Below are 16310 nucleotides of genomic sequence, written 5' to 3' on the forward strand. Positions count from 1 at the left end.
GATTTTTTTTATACAACAACAACTATTGCCGCGGGGATCAATCTTCGTCAAATTTCATTAATTTTTTCATGGAATTTCATTATTTTTTTATGGACCACCTCATAAGTCGATACCGGTTTTTTAATCAAATTTTGGAAGTAAAAAATCTTGACTTATGACTGCGTTTTTACGGTAAGCATATTTTACTGTTTTTAAAACAAATTCAAGAAGACAGAAAATTTAATTATGCAATATTTTTCTTTTTTCTACACTGGACCAGGTTAACTAATATATTTAAAGGTTTAAAAAAAATATATTTGAGAGGGAACAGTATTTTTTTTGGTGGGGAAAATGAAATCTAGGGTAAAATTTACCAGCTGAGGGGAACACAAAATCGGAGGGGAAAGGGCCGATTTTCGGCGGGTCACAAAGAAGGAAAAAAAAACTGAAAACAACCCATTCAGTGAAGTGTTATTTTCATCCACATATATATATATATTCGAACACCATATATTCATATATAATTTGATATATATAATCAGGGATTTCCCCAGGCGATTTTAGCCAAGCAGGCTAAAATGCGTGCACTTGAAATTTTCACAAGCGCTTGCAAGCTTTTATCCGAATTCTGTCTGCATTCGGCAAACGTTCAATCAAAACATGCACGCTCTTATCAGCGGTGTGTGCATAAGGGGCTTAGATAATACGTATGAACGATTTACGGGTCGTTCATGGGGATCAGTTATGGTATTTGTCCCCTAATAATGGTCGATAAAGATCTATTATTACCGGTACAAGTGGAGTAAAAGCAATTAAAGATATGCTCAAATTGTTTGTTTGTTTTATTTTAATTAGTTTAAACTTTTTTATTTTAGCTCGATTGCATTGAAAGCCGTAGGCTTATGCATGTATAAACAATCTCAAGTCCCTTTCCTGGGACTGGAACCAGTACTTTGGTGTCTTTTTGGGGAGACCGAAGGAACGCTCCCAGTGGGTTGGAACCCGTGACCTCCCGATCTCTAGGCGGACACCATATCCACTACGCCACAGCAATCTTCTAAATATTTTAATTTTTTACGACTTTTGCAGAAAATAAAAAAGTATAAAGAACTTGCTTCAAAAATAAACCGTAACTGATGTGTGTTGAGGTTGTGCGTAATTTAATTTATAAATACCATTAATTGGAATCAAACGTCTTATTTGAATGCTCCCGACAATTTAAAATTTGTATACACTATTTTCTTAACGGCGACTATAACTATAACTTAACAGTACCAATATTAAATATATTCAGATCAAATATATATATCGTTTCTTTCATATTTACGGAATTTGCTATATACCTGCAACACATTTTTCTTTGTGCATGACAAAATACAATTTAATAAACGACCAGTAGTTGGAAGGAAGATTTTCCATGGGTCACAGAATGTTTTTCAATCATTTGTTTTTTTGCTTTCTGTTTATTTTGGTTGTTATTTAATATTATAATATATGACTTGAATGAAATGAACTGAGACAAATACATAAATATTAAAAGAAATGTTGTGTTCTAGTACCTCCAAAGTAGTGTGGATTTTGATTTATAACATTTAGAAAGTATATAAAGAAATCAACACCAACGGCCTGACCCTGGGGAAATGCCAGTATATATATATTATTGGCTTGTTATTATTGTCTGTTTATCATTACATTCTCATCAGTGACAATTATCAAATGAAAAATCTCTCCAAAACACCTATCACACCAACACATACGCATTTTGCACAGCACCTCAAACAACACTGACAAAGATCACACTCACATACAGGACAATTCTTTAAAACGCAACCTTCCCTAACGCATAACACACTTTCACCCATCTCTTTAGTCAACAGTCTTTATAATGCAGACCGCCTCAAGCACTCAACACTCTTAAATGTCTCTCTCAGTCCACTTTCTCCCACTAACAAACGACCATACGGATATACAACTGACGAGGACATGAAGATGCTTGTTAACATCTTAATGAAAGAGCATCTCTGTGAGGACCTTGGGCAAAGGTGCCACCAAGGCATGAGCAAACTTAAGGACATTGTGGTGAAAAAAATCCCGTACTTAGAAAAAATTTAACTTTTATCAGAACGTTTAGATAGGAGGACATCGGTCGTCATGCCATAGTGTAGCGTTCGACGTATACCATATTGCAAGTCTTAATGAATTCTCCTACTAGATTTATCATACACAATTCAGGTATTTCAATACATGTATATACCAAAACACTCATATGGTAAACAAATGAACAAATACATTACCACCTGTCAACTTAATGTACGTCTTTAATGCGGACTCGAAATATATAATGATAATTATATAAGCAATAGTAAAGTATGCTTGATTGGTTATTGTCGGCTCAGATACTACTTCAAAGTACCCGGGGTAATTAAAAAATATACTGCAAAGTATGCAGGGTACAAAAAATATATACCAGTTCTAAAGTCTTCCGGAGTATGACCGGGTGCGTATTTTCCGTATCCAGAGTACATTGTAGAATACTTCTGAGTACCCGGGGTACTTTTAAGTAGTACCTGAGCCGACAATGACCAATTGAGCGTAAATTACAGGGTTTTTTTTCCACTTTTTGGGAAGATAGCCCATGGCTTTGGAATTGGGAATTTTATCGGCATTTTAATGAAATTGGGAAAATAAATTCATTAGCCTTTTTTTCCACATGAAAAGTCCACTGATTAGTGAAATACTAAATTTGATATAACTCTTTATAATCATTCAAATTAAAAGAACAAAATCATATAATACTTTCTTAGATGTAATTGAATTGAAATTGAGATAAAATACGCATAAGACTTATTTCTTAAAAAAAAAAAAAGATTTTTTTTTTTTTTTTTTTAAATTGGGAATTTTTTGCCACATTTTGGGAAAAAAGTATACTTTTTGAGATTGGGAACATAGCCGAATTTCGGCTATAAAATCGGGCCAAAAAAAACCCTGAATTATGTGTGGTGTCCCTCGATCGTGCTTAGGCTACTACAAAGTATCCGGTGTATGGAAACTGTACTTAAAGTGCCTCGGAATCTCGCCGAGTGCCTTTAAGTGTATTATCCGTACCTGGGGAACATTGTAGTACACCTTATAGTACACAGGGTACTTTAAAGTAGTACCTGAGCCGACAATTAACAGTTGAACATTAATTATGTGTGGTGTCCCGCGATCGTGCTTAGTCTTATGCTTTCAATAAGCACGATCACACACAGGGATATGTAAATTTATCAGCTGTATGTGTGTATATGGTACCCCGGGTACTTTAAAGTTTACTACACAGAACCTGGTGTATGGAAAATAGTGTATGGTGCCTTTAAGCGTATAATTTGTACCCGGGAATATGGTAGTTTACCTAAGGGTACACGGGGGTTCTTTATAAAAAAGTACCTGAGCCGACAGGGACCAATTGATTATGTGTGGTGTCCCTCGATCTTGCTTAGGATTTCGCTTTATGTAAAATCATTAGCTGTATGTGTTTATATTTCATTATAACAATGCATATTCATTCTTTATTCTTTCTTGTTTTGTTTGTTAAGTTTATTTTATGGTGTTTCTTTTTTCCATTACTTTATACTTTGCGTGTGTGTATGTCTGCAATATTTTTCTATGTATACATGCATATTAAAGGGATCTATTTACGGTTTGGTAAATTGACAAAATTGAAAAAAGTTGTTTCAGATATTTGAGAGGAAACAGTATTACTGAACATTTGCCATGGTCAAATATAGCCATTATATGCATCTTTTGACGATTTAAAAACCTAAAAATTATAAAGCGTTGCAACGCGAAACGATTGAATAATTTGGAGAGTTCTGTTGTTGTCGTTAAATTTTTTGAAACTACGAAGATTGCTTATATAACGTATAAAATACGCATCTTATTATGTATGCTTGGCAAGATAGCTCAGTTGGCTAATGCGTTTTTACTTCAGGATTCCGGGGGTCACTGGTTCGAGCCCTGCTGTGGGCTACTTTTTTTTCCTTTTCTAAATTTAATTTTGGATATTTTACTGGAGCTTTTAAAATTTAATGTTTACATTTATCAATATAAAGCATTTAATGACAAACTTCAAAACATGCCAAAATCTTTGAAAAGGCCCCTTTAAATAATCTAGCCTTATTACCGAAAACAAATATGGAATATGTTCAATAAATATTTTAATTGATGCAGCAAATGTTTCATAGCAATTCAAACCTCATTCACTTAATAGTAAAAAAGTAAAAGTTACACCAAAACCACATTTTATCTTTATTTTAATAACAACTTGTTTACAATGCAAACATACGACCGATATTATTCAACTTACTTATGGAACGTGCCACTTATCCGATTGCAGCGAGAATACAGTCATAAGAATGTGTCCTAATTCAAACTTCAATGTTATACACAATACAATTTCAACTGCTACCATAAGACCAGATCGTCAGATACTACGGTGAAAACAATTTGTGCAGTGTAACCTTTTCTTTCGCTTTGCTCTAATCGATAATTCACAACTTCCGCCATAAACGATTCGTTATCAAGTTTATGTTTTGAGCATTTCTCAACAAAATACACGCAAATTGATGTCGATTGCAACATATATTGTGTTTGTAACAATGTATTAGGTTGATTGAACTCGATTTTATAGACACTCGTCATACATATTTTTTTTACATTATTTTTGCCTTTGAACAAAAAGAACTATAAGCTCTACGTATGTACTCAAAAAAGCTCAGAGCATTCAAGAAGAACTTCAACGATAAAGCATAAGCTTTCTAAAGCTAAAGGTAAATTTCCGACTTCATTTTATGTAATTAACAGTTAATACTAAATATACGTCCCGTTGTGATTCACATCCATACGGTATTATTCACACCTATCAGTCTATATATTATCAGTGGGACAAAACGTCCAATCAGGGGTATCAGGGGTGGCGAAATCTAAAAAAACTATACTAGTCCACGGACAACCATTTAGGAAATTTAACTTGTTTGTTGCTGAACTACACTTGTCCGTTAATGTTTATATAAATTAAAAAAGCATTTATTGATTAATGTAAAACAATGTGGAATATACCAAAATGAGTATGATTTGCTAGTTTTGTTTATAGTTGTATTTTAATAGTACATTTATTATAGCAGTATATTATAAACAATATAAAAACTTTCTAAAACTTTTAATCTTGCAAAGCTAGTGTTAAAACATGTGTTGAACATAAGTACATCGTAATCTTAACAAATTAAACTAGTCCAATATGTCGACCTCATCAGACTGAGGCTCTGCGCCGCTACTGGTAGCAATTTTATTATCATCAACTGGCAACCATTGAAAATCTGTGAGCCAAGTATCTTGAAAAGTTCTGGTGCGTTTACTTAGATCATATTTTTATCATAATCTTTCTTAGTTTTTTTGGGAGGTGGACTGCTCAAAGCTGCGGGTTTCTGCTCCGTTGGTGAAGATTTAAAAAAACTAAATGTTCCATTTTTACCATTAAAGTTGTCATAAATAACAAGGTAGACCGTGTTTTGATAATCTTACTTTGATACTTTTTATTTCCGTCTGATTGTAAAAATAAAGAAACCAGTCTGTACACTGTCTAAAAGTCGGGCCAAATGTTTAAAATGCAGCATGCTCCTGGTCTCTTACAGAATAAGGGAGATCACTGCGCAGGAGAGTGCCCGTATTTTAGCTTGATTGCTCCGCAAATAGCACTGACAATGTAATCGCATGTCAACATACGGTTTTGTAAAACTTAATTACGGCTTTTATACAATGTATTTTTTTGTATACTTGGACCCGACTTTTAACAAACTTGTTGTCCACGGACAGCTTAATTGAAAAAAATCAGTTGCCCAGACAAGCAAATGTACGACTCGGGCAACTCAGACATTTGATATCGCCACCCCTGCCAATGGCAATCCGCAATGCCTCCCCACACAAATATGCTATAGTCTGGTTGAGTCGTGGGTAATTTTCATAAAGTTGTTACATCACAAATATTTTATAAATTTATGACCATGAATCATAATGAAAATAATGATTAACCTTTCTTCTTTAAGATTTGTTGCATTTTTCCAAATGTTTATCGTCTTTAAACATCAAAATAATAGACTGTGTTGATAGTGTTAAACTACTATCATAAAAATAAGCTTCCGGTTGATTCGTGGGTTCTGATTGGCTGCCAGAAGTTCAAGATTTGCATACTATAAATAGCCTTTAAACTGACCTTGCAGGACAGGTTAATTTCTTGTTAAAAAATGTCAACAGACGATGTAGCATGGTTAATACTCATAAATAAACAATTTTGTGTTACTTTGAAACACTATATGAACAATACATAAATGAGGAAATACTTCATAAGGACCTTTCAAGTTATTATGAATTACACTATTTACTTGTTTTTGACGCATTTTTGATCGGAAAAAAATGGTGACCGTGTCAAAACATTTTTCGTAACGAACTGCATCATGTGCGAACGTTCTATCGCAAGATTTCACGCGATTTCTATACCCACGAATCAAACAGAACCCACGACTCAACCAGTAACAACCATATGCATATCAGAGGCACGAACTGGTGGTTGATGTTATGTGCAGACGTGCATAACAGATCGTATAAAGCAGACTGTCATTGAGTGTATATCCCAGTGTGTAAGCGTCATCAGAAATTGAGTATTTTCAGTTTGTATGCAGGTGTATTCTCCGGAACAGATCTATATAGATGCCGACTACAACTATTAATTGTATGAATTTTATTTAATTAACATTTAATAAACATTATTTGTCTGCTTATGGTATGATGTTTATTTAATAAACTATATTTATATACATCCGTACAATCTTCAGATGTTTCAATATGTTTTTAAATTGCAATTAATAACAAATGAAGCCCTATAATCTGCACCAAGTTGACATTCCCGTATTCTTATACGGTCTCTATGCTATATTAAAAGATATTATTAAACTAGTGCTTATACGGGCTTTATTCCATTAAATGCGATATGAACACCTTATTTACGTCTAAACAATCTAAGAAGATTCTTTGAATTGTATGTGGTTGATTTCGACGGAAAACTATTGCAGCCCTATCAATCTGCATGTGTTCCGAAAGCATTGAAGATTTATACGTGTTTTATCCCGTGTGCTATAATCTCTTAATTGCATTTCAAACGTGGTGAGTCCCTAATCATCTGCGTCCAGGTCCAAAGTCTGAGCAGGTTCCGATTTTGGTTTCATGCGACGATAACTACTGAAGCCCGAACAATCTGCATGCGTCCGATAAACTTTACAAGGCATATCTCAGGTTTTTATATGTGATTAATTTGCGAAAGAAAAATAATAAAGCCCTATAAATCTACTGGCGTTTCGACAACATTCACGTGGCATTTCTAAGATTCTTATAAAGTTTACTTGCGACGGACAACCAATGAAACCCTACAAATCTGCATGCATTTAAACGCATCCTATCAGATTCTTATATGGATCTAATTTCAAAGCGGAACTTGTGATACCCTATTAATCCTAATGCATGCCAACAACCTTCACAGTGTATTTCACAGGTTTTTATGTGGATTTTAAATGCGACGGAAAACTAATAAGTCCTATTAATCTGCATGCGTTACGACAGCACTCACAGGGCGCGTATACTTTTACAATCGGGGATTGTATGGGATTTTTCCATATACATTTGCACTCAGTCGACACGAACATCTTAATTTATGGCATTAAATAAGTAATGCAATCCTTATCCATGTGCGTTCGTATACTGCTTTAATTGCGACTTAAGTATTTTTATTTAAATTAAAATCGCGATCCATGTAATGGAAATTAAACATGCAAGAGTAAGTGTAAAATGTATTCAGTTGTGACGTAAAACGGTCCGTGAACAACCTTATTTTGATGGTATACGCACGATGTAATCGTTGTCTATACGCAGATTAATAGACGTTCATAAGTTCCACAACGCTTTTTAATACGTCTCAAGCCATGCAAAAATTGTATGGACGCAGATAAATATAATGTCATTAGTTATTTAATACAATTACTAGCGAATAAACCACCTTAATATATCGACTCGATGCACATTCATAGGGTTCCGTTAGCTCTGTAATGCAAGTAAGACCGTATATATGCGCATGTGAATGTTAACTGGGTGCAGATCAACAGATACTCATCATTATTAAACCTGAATGTGGCAGAGTCCCGGTCAACCCCGAACAAGCTACGGTTTATCCCGGTGAAGCCCCGGCAGAGCCCAGGTTGTCGCCGGTAATGCCCAGGTGGAGCCCCGGTAAAAGCCGGCAGCGTTCCGGCAAAGCCCAAGTCTACCGTAACTCCGCCGAGACTCACCGGGGCTATCCTGGCAACAGACCCCGGCAGAGCTACGGCAACGCCCCGATTTAATCGCGGTCGTCCCCGGTAATGACCAGGCGGAGCCCCGGTGAATGCCGGTGGCGTCCCGGCAGAGCGCCGGTTTACCAATGGACCTGGTTATACCGGAACTCTGCCGGCATTCACCAGGGCTCCACCTGGGCATCACCGGCGACAACCGGGGCGTTGCTGTAGCTCTGCCGGGGTCTGTATGGGCCCGGGTGGAGCAACGGTGCCGTCCGGGTTGTTCCCGGTGCCGTCCCGGTTGTTCCCGGTGCCGCGCCGGTCGATGCCGGTCCTTCACGGTAACTACCGGTTCATCCCGCAGGTATTAAACATTTTAATACTTACCCGGTGGAGCGTGGAGCCCCAGTTGTCCCCGGTCGTCCCCGGTTCATCCCTGTCGTCCCCGGTTCATCCCGGTAGAGCCCCGGTTCATCCCGGTAGATCCCGGATCACGCACCGGGGCTCCATTGGCATCATAGTGAGAGTGGGCCTTAAGACCGTATACGCGCATTTCAATGTACACAGATCAATAGGCAACAATCTCGTATAATCCAGAATTAAATCGTATAAGCACGATGTGAAAGTTATCTGGATACAGATTTATAGGTGCTCATTTGTTCTCCAACGCTATACCACGCATATAAAACTTGCGAAGATCGCATAGAAGCATGTAAATAGCAGTTACACAATGCACTATAAATCTGTATTCAGAACTCAATCTGTTGTGCATGTCTACATCTAACGCTTACATGAAAATAGAAGTTACACAATCTGCACTATAAATCTATATTCAAAACTCAATCTTTTTTTTCTAACGCTATTATAAACCACAATTCTACGACAAATTATTGACGCAGACGAATAGGGTTTCATCATAATCTGCACTAAAAATCTGCATTACAAATTCTAATAGTGCCGCAAAATATACACCTCCCACTGTTCATCACGTGATACACAATCTGCACAAAAAATCTGTTTTCTGAATTCAAACTGTTATGCGCGTCTGCATATAACACTAACCCGAACTGGTAGTGGCATGAATTATCAAAGTGTCGTGCTGTGGTAAAAGGTAATGGACTATAAGTAAATATATCGTAAACCAACAATATGAATTCATTATTTAAGGCCTTACCGAACATTCCACGCAGAATGGAGTTTTGTGTCCGTTCCTCGGAAATAAACAAACGAAATTTTCCCGCGATGTTTACTGTGTCAATGTTTTATGTAGTCGTGAAAATAGCGTTTTTAACAATTCGTTCCTCCGCATTTGGAACCAAAATGTTATTTTTTTAACAAAGTCCTTTCTCAAAGTCAGTAACAGCGTCGTTGCTATGTGTAGTTGCGATTAATCAAAAAATTTATTGAAAACAAATCATTGAACATAACTGTGCCAAACAATATCAGTTTTCGCATCTTAACATAAATGTACACAATTAGAGGCACATATGCCCCCTTCATATATGTTAGGGTTATGACTGAAAAACGAAAAGGGCTCATATCCGCGGAATCAGCTTTTATTGGGTTTTATAACAATCTGAACACTTCGGACAGTGGGCTACACATCGCCAGTATGGCGGAATTGTCCGAGGATTCCCGATTGGGTTTTTAATAAACTATTACAAAATTGTAACGAATATTGAAATAGAAAAAAAAATCATATTAAATTATGTGCATACTAAACATTTTCACCAACTTCATGATGTATTGATGAATGTGCGAAGGTTTTTCTGGTCAAACAATGAAATACGGAAAGGGTCGAACACAACGGAAATGTAATTCTGTCATTTTCCTTAAAAAGTATAATGTCCCTTACCGTGGTGTTAATTAAGGGCCACATGTCAAATTGCAAGTATACTGTATCGGATTATAATCGATAATCAGGATAAATATACATATAATTCAATAAAGATACAGTCAGTATAGGAACAGTATACGTGTTTGTACATTGGAGTCTATTTTTGTATCGCATTCTATAAAATAATAATTATTTCATAATTTTCTTCACATGCTTCAAAGTCATATCGTCACACTAATGACGTCATTTTGTGTTTTGAAATGTATTGATACATGCCACGGGAGAAAGGTTACTTTTCAGCGAAAGGGAAACAGCTGTTGATTATTTTCTTGTAAAGGGGACATAAAAGAAACATTCACTCGTGATCATAGAATAATAATATTTTCACTTATGGCTGCGCCATTCTTGAAAATATATTGTATATGATCTCTCGTGAAATAACAAACGATCTTACACTGACATGAACAAATATCCTCTATTTAATCTTTTTGCATAACACGTCGTTTCTGTTCGTTTATTTTCCTTTTTTAAAAACAACAAAATCATTGGTGTATCGTTTCATCATTATATTCGTTTTTGGGTACAATGAGGTAATAATATACATTTCAACAGATAATAATATTACATATTAGTTAAATGTCGATTTCATATCAATAATTCAAATTTAAATTAAACCACCAAAAGCCCCAGTCCCAGTATTGTTTAATTGTTCAGAAGAGTGATGACATATAGAAAAAAATCACAAATGCAAGAAGGGACGGGTCTTACAAAGGGTTATGGGTTACATAACACAACTGTTCGAAATAAATATGGTAAAAATGTACAACTATTAGAAGTATACATGGTAATAACTGTTTAATAACAGTATATTAACGACTTTTGAATTCTTACATGCGAGTTTATAAAACATCATGGGGATGCTGAACAGTGAATAAAACTTGGCTGGCCTAGTTATGCAATTCACTACAATCCAAACACTTGTTCTGAATCAAACCCGTTTTGCTTCAGGGTCAGTTAAATCCTGAAAATCACAAAAACAAGATATAAACAACAGTAAGTAAATTTTCAAAACAGAGCCAGTAAAACGAATCAATGTGTGATTAATATTAATGTATACATTTACAAAAACATGGTTGCGTGTATTTCATAATTCTAAAATTAGCGCATTTGCAGGATGAGACGGGTTTACAGGATGTTGGGTTCTAGTGGTTGCGATGAGTTCAAAGTATAAAGAAAATAAAGAGACCACCAACAATTTGCTGTCAAGTGTCTAATGGTCAAGATATATTTCGGATTAAACACAAACACACAAGTGTTGGTCTTTTTTAGAAGTAATCGCCCAAATCAGCCTAAACGCGACAAAACTCTCGGGAAGACATCAAATTCAGGCGGCATACTTTGTCCCACTTTTGCCGAGCACTCCGGTCCCACGCACTTGTTGTTGTAACCTGAACAATGAACACTATGCACTAAGGTTGTTTCGAAGTGTATTAATATGAACATTGTCATATTTCACAAGTAAGATGTGACTTAAATTTTAAAAATAATATCATAACCTTCGATTGGCAGAAAATAAACAGCTCAGCTTGTAAAACCAGGGGGTCATGTAGTTGCAGAGAAAATTATGCGACTCATTTTTATATTGAAGTATTTATAAACACTGTAACCCCACGCAGGGGTAAGGCGCCTTACTTTCGTTCTACGATGATTTAAAAATAGATTTTGTGATAAAAATAAGGACCTAAATAAGCTACCTAGGCAAATATCAGCCTTTGACTCACAATTTGTTATTCACTGAATTAACATAAACAAAGAATAAATGGCATGTTGTATTTCAATACATACGGTATTTTCGAAGAACTATAACCTTCTATTCCTTAAAATGAATATCTGAATTGTAAAGTATGCGTCAGTTGTAAGATTGAAAAATAGTGATCGTAGTAGTAGTAGTAGTAGTAGTAGTAGTAGTAGTAGTAGTAGTAGTAGTAGTAGTAGTATTAGTAGTAGTAGTAGTAGTTGTAGTAGTAGTAGTAGTAGTAGTAGTAGTAGTAGTAGTAGTAGTAGTAGTAGTAGTAGTAGTAGTAGTAGTAGTAGTAGTAGTAGTAGTAGAAGTAGTAGTAGTAGTAATAGCAGCAGTAGCAGCCGCAGCAGCAGAAACAGCAGCAGCAATAGTAGAAGTAGTTGTAGTAGTAGTAGTAGTAGAAGTAGTAGTAGTAGTAGTAGTAGTAGTAGTAGTAGTAGTAGTAGTAGTAGTTGTAGTAGAAGTAGAAGTAGTAGTAGAAGAAGAAGTAGTAGTAGTAGTAGTAGCAGTAGTAGTAGTAGTAGTAGTAGTAGTATTAGTAGTAGTAGTAGAAGTAGTAGTAGTAGTAGTAGTGGTAGTAGTAGTAGTAGTAGTAGTAGTAGTAGTAGTAGTAGTAGTAGTAGTAGTAGTAGTAGTAGTAGTAGTAGTAGTAGAAGTAGTAGTAGAAGAAGAAGTAGTAGTAGTAGTAGTAGTCACAGATTATACGTTTCAGAAATCATGCATTATACAAATTACACTTTTCAGAAATTATACTTTTTGCACATTACACTTTTGATAATTATTGTTTTTTATTTTTTTAAATTACTTTTTCATTGATTCGTATTTTTGAACTGTGTTGAATCAATTTTTTATTACTTTTTTCGTTGAGTGGTATTTTTGAACTGTGTTGAATCAATTTTTTATGTGAAAATTTTTATAACGATAAAAAGGAAAATGTGCCAGTATAACAAAAAAAATATGAATATATTTAACAACAACTGAAACGACAAAAACTCGCATTGTGAAGGAGATCAAGTTGATGTTTGTGGATCAATGTCCCAATGTTAATTTATAAGTTAATTTGTATTTCAAAGTGTATGAGGTCCTTACGCGTCCGTGACTGCATTTACTTTCTACAAACAAGGACGTTTGGTCGAATACTGAATTAAAGCAGCAATTTACAGCAATTAAGTTATTGTCACTGTATTTGTAATTTTGGTATGCTGTTGGGCGGAGATCCGGAAAAAACAGAGGACATCCCTCCATCCGAAGAGCAAACCGGACATGTGTATATTAGTTCCCCGGTGATGCCTCTCCCAGCTGCAATGCGTGGCTCGATGACGTCACAGTTTGACAACCTATGGCGAATTTCGTGTCCGGCCAGCAATAACAACAGAAACAGCGCCAATATTTACCGCTCACTACCCTGGATCCGCCCATCATCCCACCGCCACTTCTGGCTCCTCCACTGCCGCCATTTCCGGCGCCCATACAGAACGGGCCCGTGCAGCCGCCATTACCGCTTCCACTGACTACCGGAAACATCGGGTTGATGCCGCCTGTAATGAAGAAATGCAGTGCTCGTGTATATACGCGCCATGTGGCATCTTAAAACAAAATTTGTTGTAAAATATGGAAAAAACATCTTCATTATCCTGGCGACATTAAAAAAATCGGATTTATCCATTAAGAGTCATTCTTCCATGCAACTCCATCCAGCTCCTTCTTTCATAGCATGAAGTATGATTTGGACCCCTATATCACGTTTCGATTTGTTTTCCGCCAAGAAGCGGGACGGACGAACGATACAAGCGAAATGTATGATCCGAACTCACTTCGTAGGCATCGCACGCTCGAAAATGACCTCAATTCATCAATTTCCCCACATCAGGCCACTGCATAGACACAGTTTAAGTCATTATAATAGTGAAATACATGTTCAATTAAACATACATAGGTCATGCAATATAGAAGTTTAAGAGATTAACTCAAGGTTTTATAAAGCCGATTTGCGGATGCGTAATATTTTCTTAAAATAGTGCATATATAATGTACGTATTCATTAAATGTGCGTGTTTTGTGATTCTTAAAGCGGGACTGCACGATTTTGTCAAATCTTTGTGAATTTATATAAAATGTGTAAAAAACACATAAGACATAGATTTCGATATAAATTAAAATAAAAGTTAAGAAGAACATGTGTCGAAAAATGCGAAATAAGCCAGATATTTTATTCTGAAATCGAAAATGTCTGTATTATAGTCGAATTCGACAGCATGCATATCATGCATATACGATGTGAATCTAAATTTATTTTTACGGATCATTTTAATTTCCGGCAACGATATCTATTCATACGACACACAAACACTAACTCCGGACCTTATAAAAAAAGACGAATGCTTCGGTTATTGTAGGAACATATGTACGAAATATCTTCGTCACAATCGGCTCGGGGAGCTAATCTGTATTTGCTGCATTTTATGAAATTGGTCTTCAATGTATAATTTTTTTCTTGACTATTCTGTGTTATTGTAACATATTTTGTATCAATTTATTACAATTTAACACATATGAAATTCGTGCAGTCCCGCTTTAATATACATATTACAAAAAACTAATTAAGATTATTCTTCAAAATGTCGTCGCACACATAAGTCCTTTCTTTACATTCATTTACACATTAATGTTATTTAATCGGTTAACCAAGGGTGGTCGGACGGAAGGACATGTGCAATGTATCATGTTTCCCATTCCGTGTGGGCATGTAAATAAACAGGTCAAAACTTATATTGAAAAAGAGACAAGGGCGTTGTCTATGTGTTTTACCATAACATGAATTACACAATGTCTTCTATGTGTTATACCATAACATGAAGTACAAAATGTCTTCTATGTGTTATACCATAACATGAAGTACAAAATGTCATCTACGCATATTGAGGTTTGATAGAATACCATCAACGGGGTCATTTGTTATTTGTCTTTTTATTTAAACACCGTATGAGTGTATTTTAAAATTTGCCGCAATAAGACACTATTGAATTAGTTGAATGCTAAACCCATTTCTTTATGGTTGGAAATTATGAAAGCGGTGATACAACTCGGAACCCCTCGACCAAAAGATGGACACTATATTAGCCGCGTTCTTGGAATATTGGGTTTAACACATATGCTTTATAAACGTCTCAAATAAGTATGTGCAGTCCGCATAGGCTTATCAGGGACGACACTTCCCGCCAAGACAGGGACGACACTTCCCGCCAAGACAGGGACGACACTTCCTACCAAGACAGGGACGACACTTCCCACCAAGACAGGGACGACACTTCCCGTCAAGACAGGGACGACACTTCCCACCAAGACAGGGACGACACTTCCCGCCAAGACAGGGACGACACTTCCCGCCAAGACAGGGACGACACTTCCCGCCAAGACAGGGACGACACTTCCCGCCAAGACAGGGACGACACTTCCCGCCAAGACAGGGACGACACTTCCCGCCAAGACAGGGACGACACTTCCCAACAAGACAGGGACGACACTTCCCGCCAAGACAGGGACGACACTTCCCGCCAAGACAGGGACGACACTTCCCGCCAAGACTGGTAATTTCGTCTAGAAGACACTTCTTTTAAACAGTAAATTCCTTAAAAGCGGAAACTGTCGTCCCTGATTAGCATGCGCGAATTCCTTTTAATATCATTTATGCATTAAACTCCGTTTTACAAGAACGAGCCTCATATTTTTTTGATGAGGTGAAATGAAAAAACGAAATAACAGTACCTCCGCTTCCCGAACACATCGGCCCGAAACAACTAGAAGACGTTAATAGCTCCTCATGCGTCCATCCCGCAAACTGAAGCGAACCCCGTCACCGTCTCCAACCGACGCTGCATTTCAGGGATCACCACCCCGCCACTGCTTCCGGTTCCTGAACCAGATCCCCAAGAGTCTCTTCCAGCACTTGCGCCGTGACCGCTCCCGGGTGATGAGAGCCCGTTGCCGCTTGAAGAGCTCATACCGGATGCTGAAGTGGTTGGTTCTTTTGTGGTTTGTTCCAAATTTTGCTGTGACGCGGAATGTTGCGAAGATCCTAGAATGGTATTCGTGGAGAGTCCATACTTTTTCTCTAAAGTGAAAATGCTTAAACATGTAATGCATCATCATCAATATCATCATCATCATCATCATGATCATCATCGTCATGATCATCATCATGATCATCATCGTCATGATCATCATCATGATCATCATCATGATCATCATCATCATCATCATCATCATCATCATCATCATCATCATCATCATCATCATCATCATCATCACCACCATCATCATCATCACCATCATCACGCAA

The sequence above is a fragment of the Dreissena polymorpha genome, chromosome 1 (assembly GCF_020536995.1).
Source record: "Dreissena polymorpha isolate Duluth1 chromosome 1, UMN_Dpol_1.0, whole genome shotgun sequence".
Classification (NCBI taxonomy): domain Eukaryota; kingdom Metazoa; phylum Mollusca; class Bivalvia; order Myida; family Dreissenidae; genus Dreissena; species Dreissena polymorpha.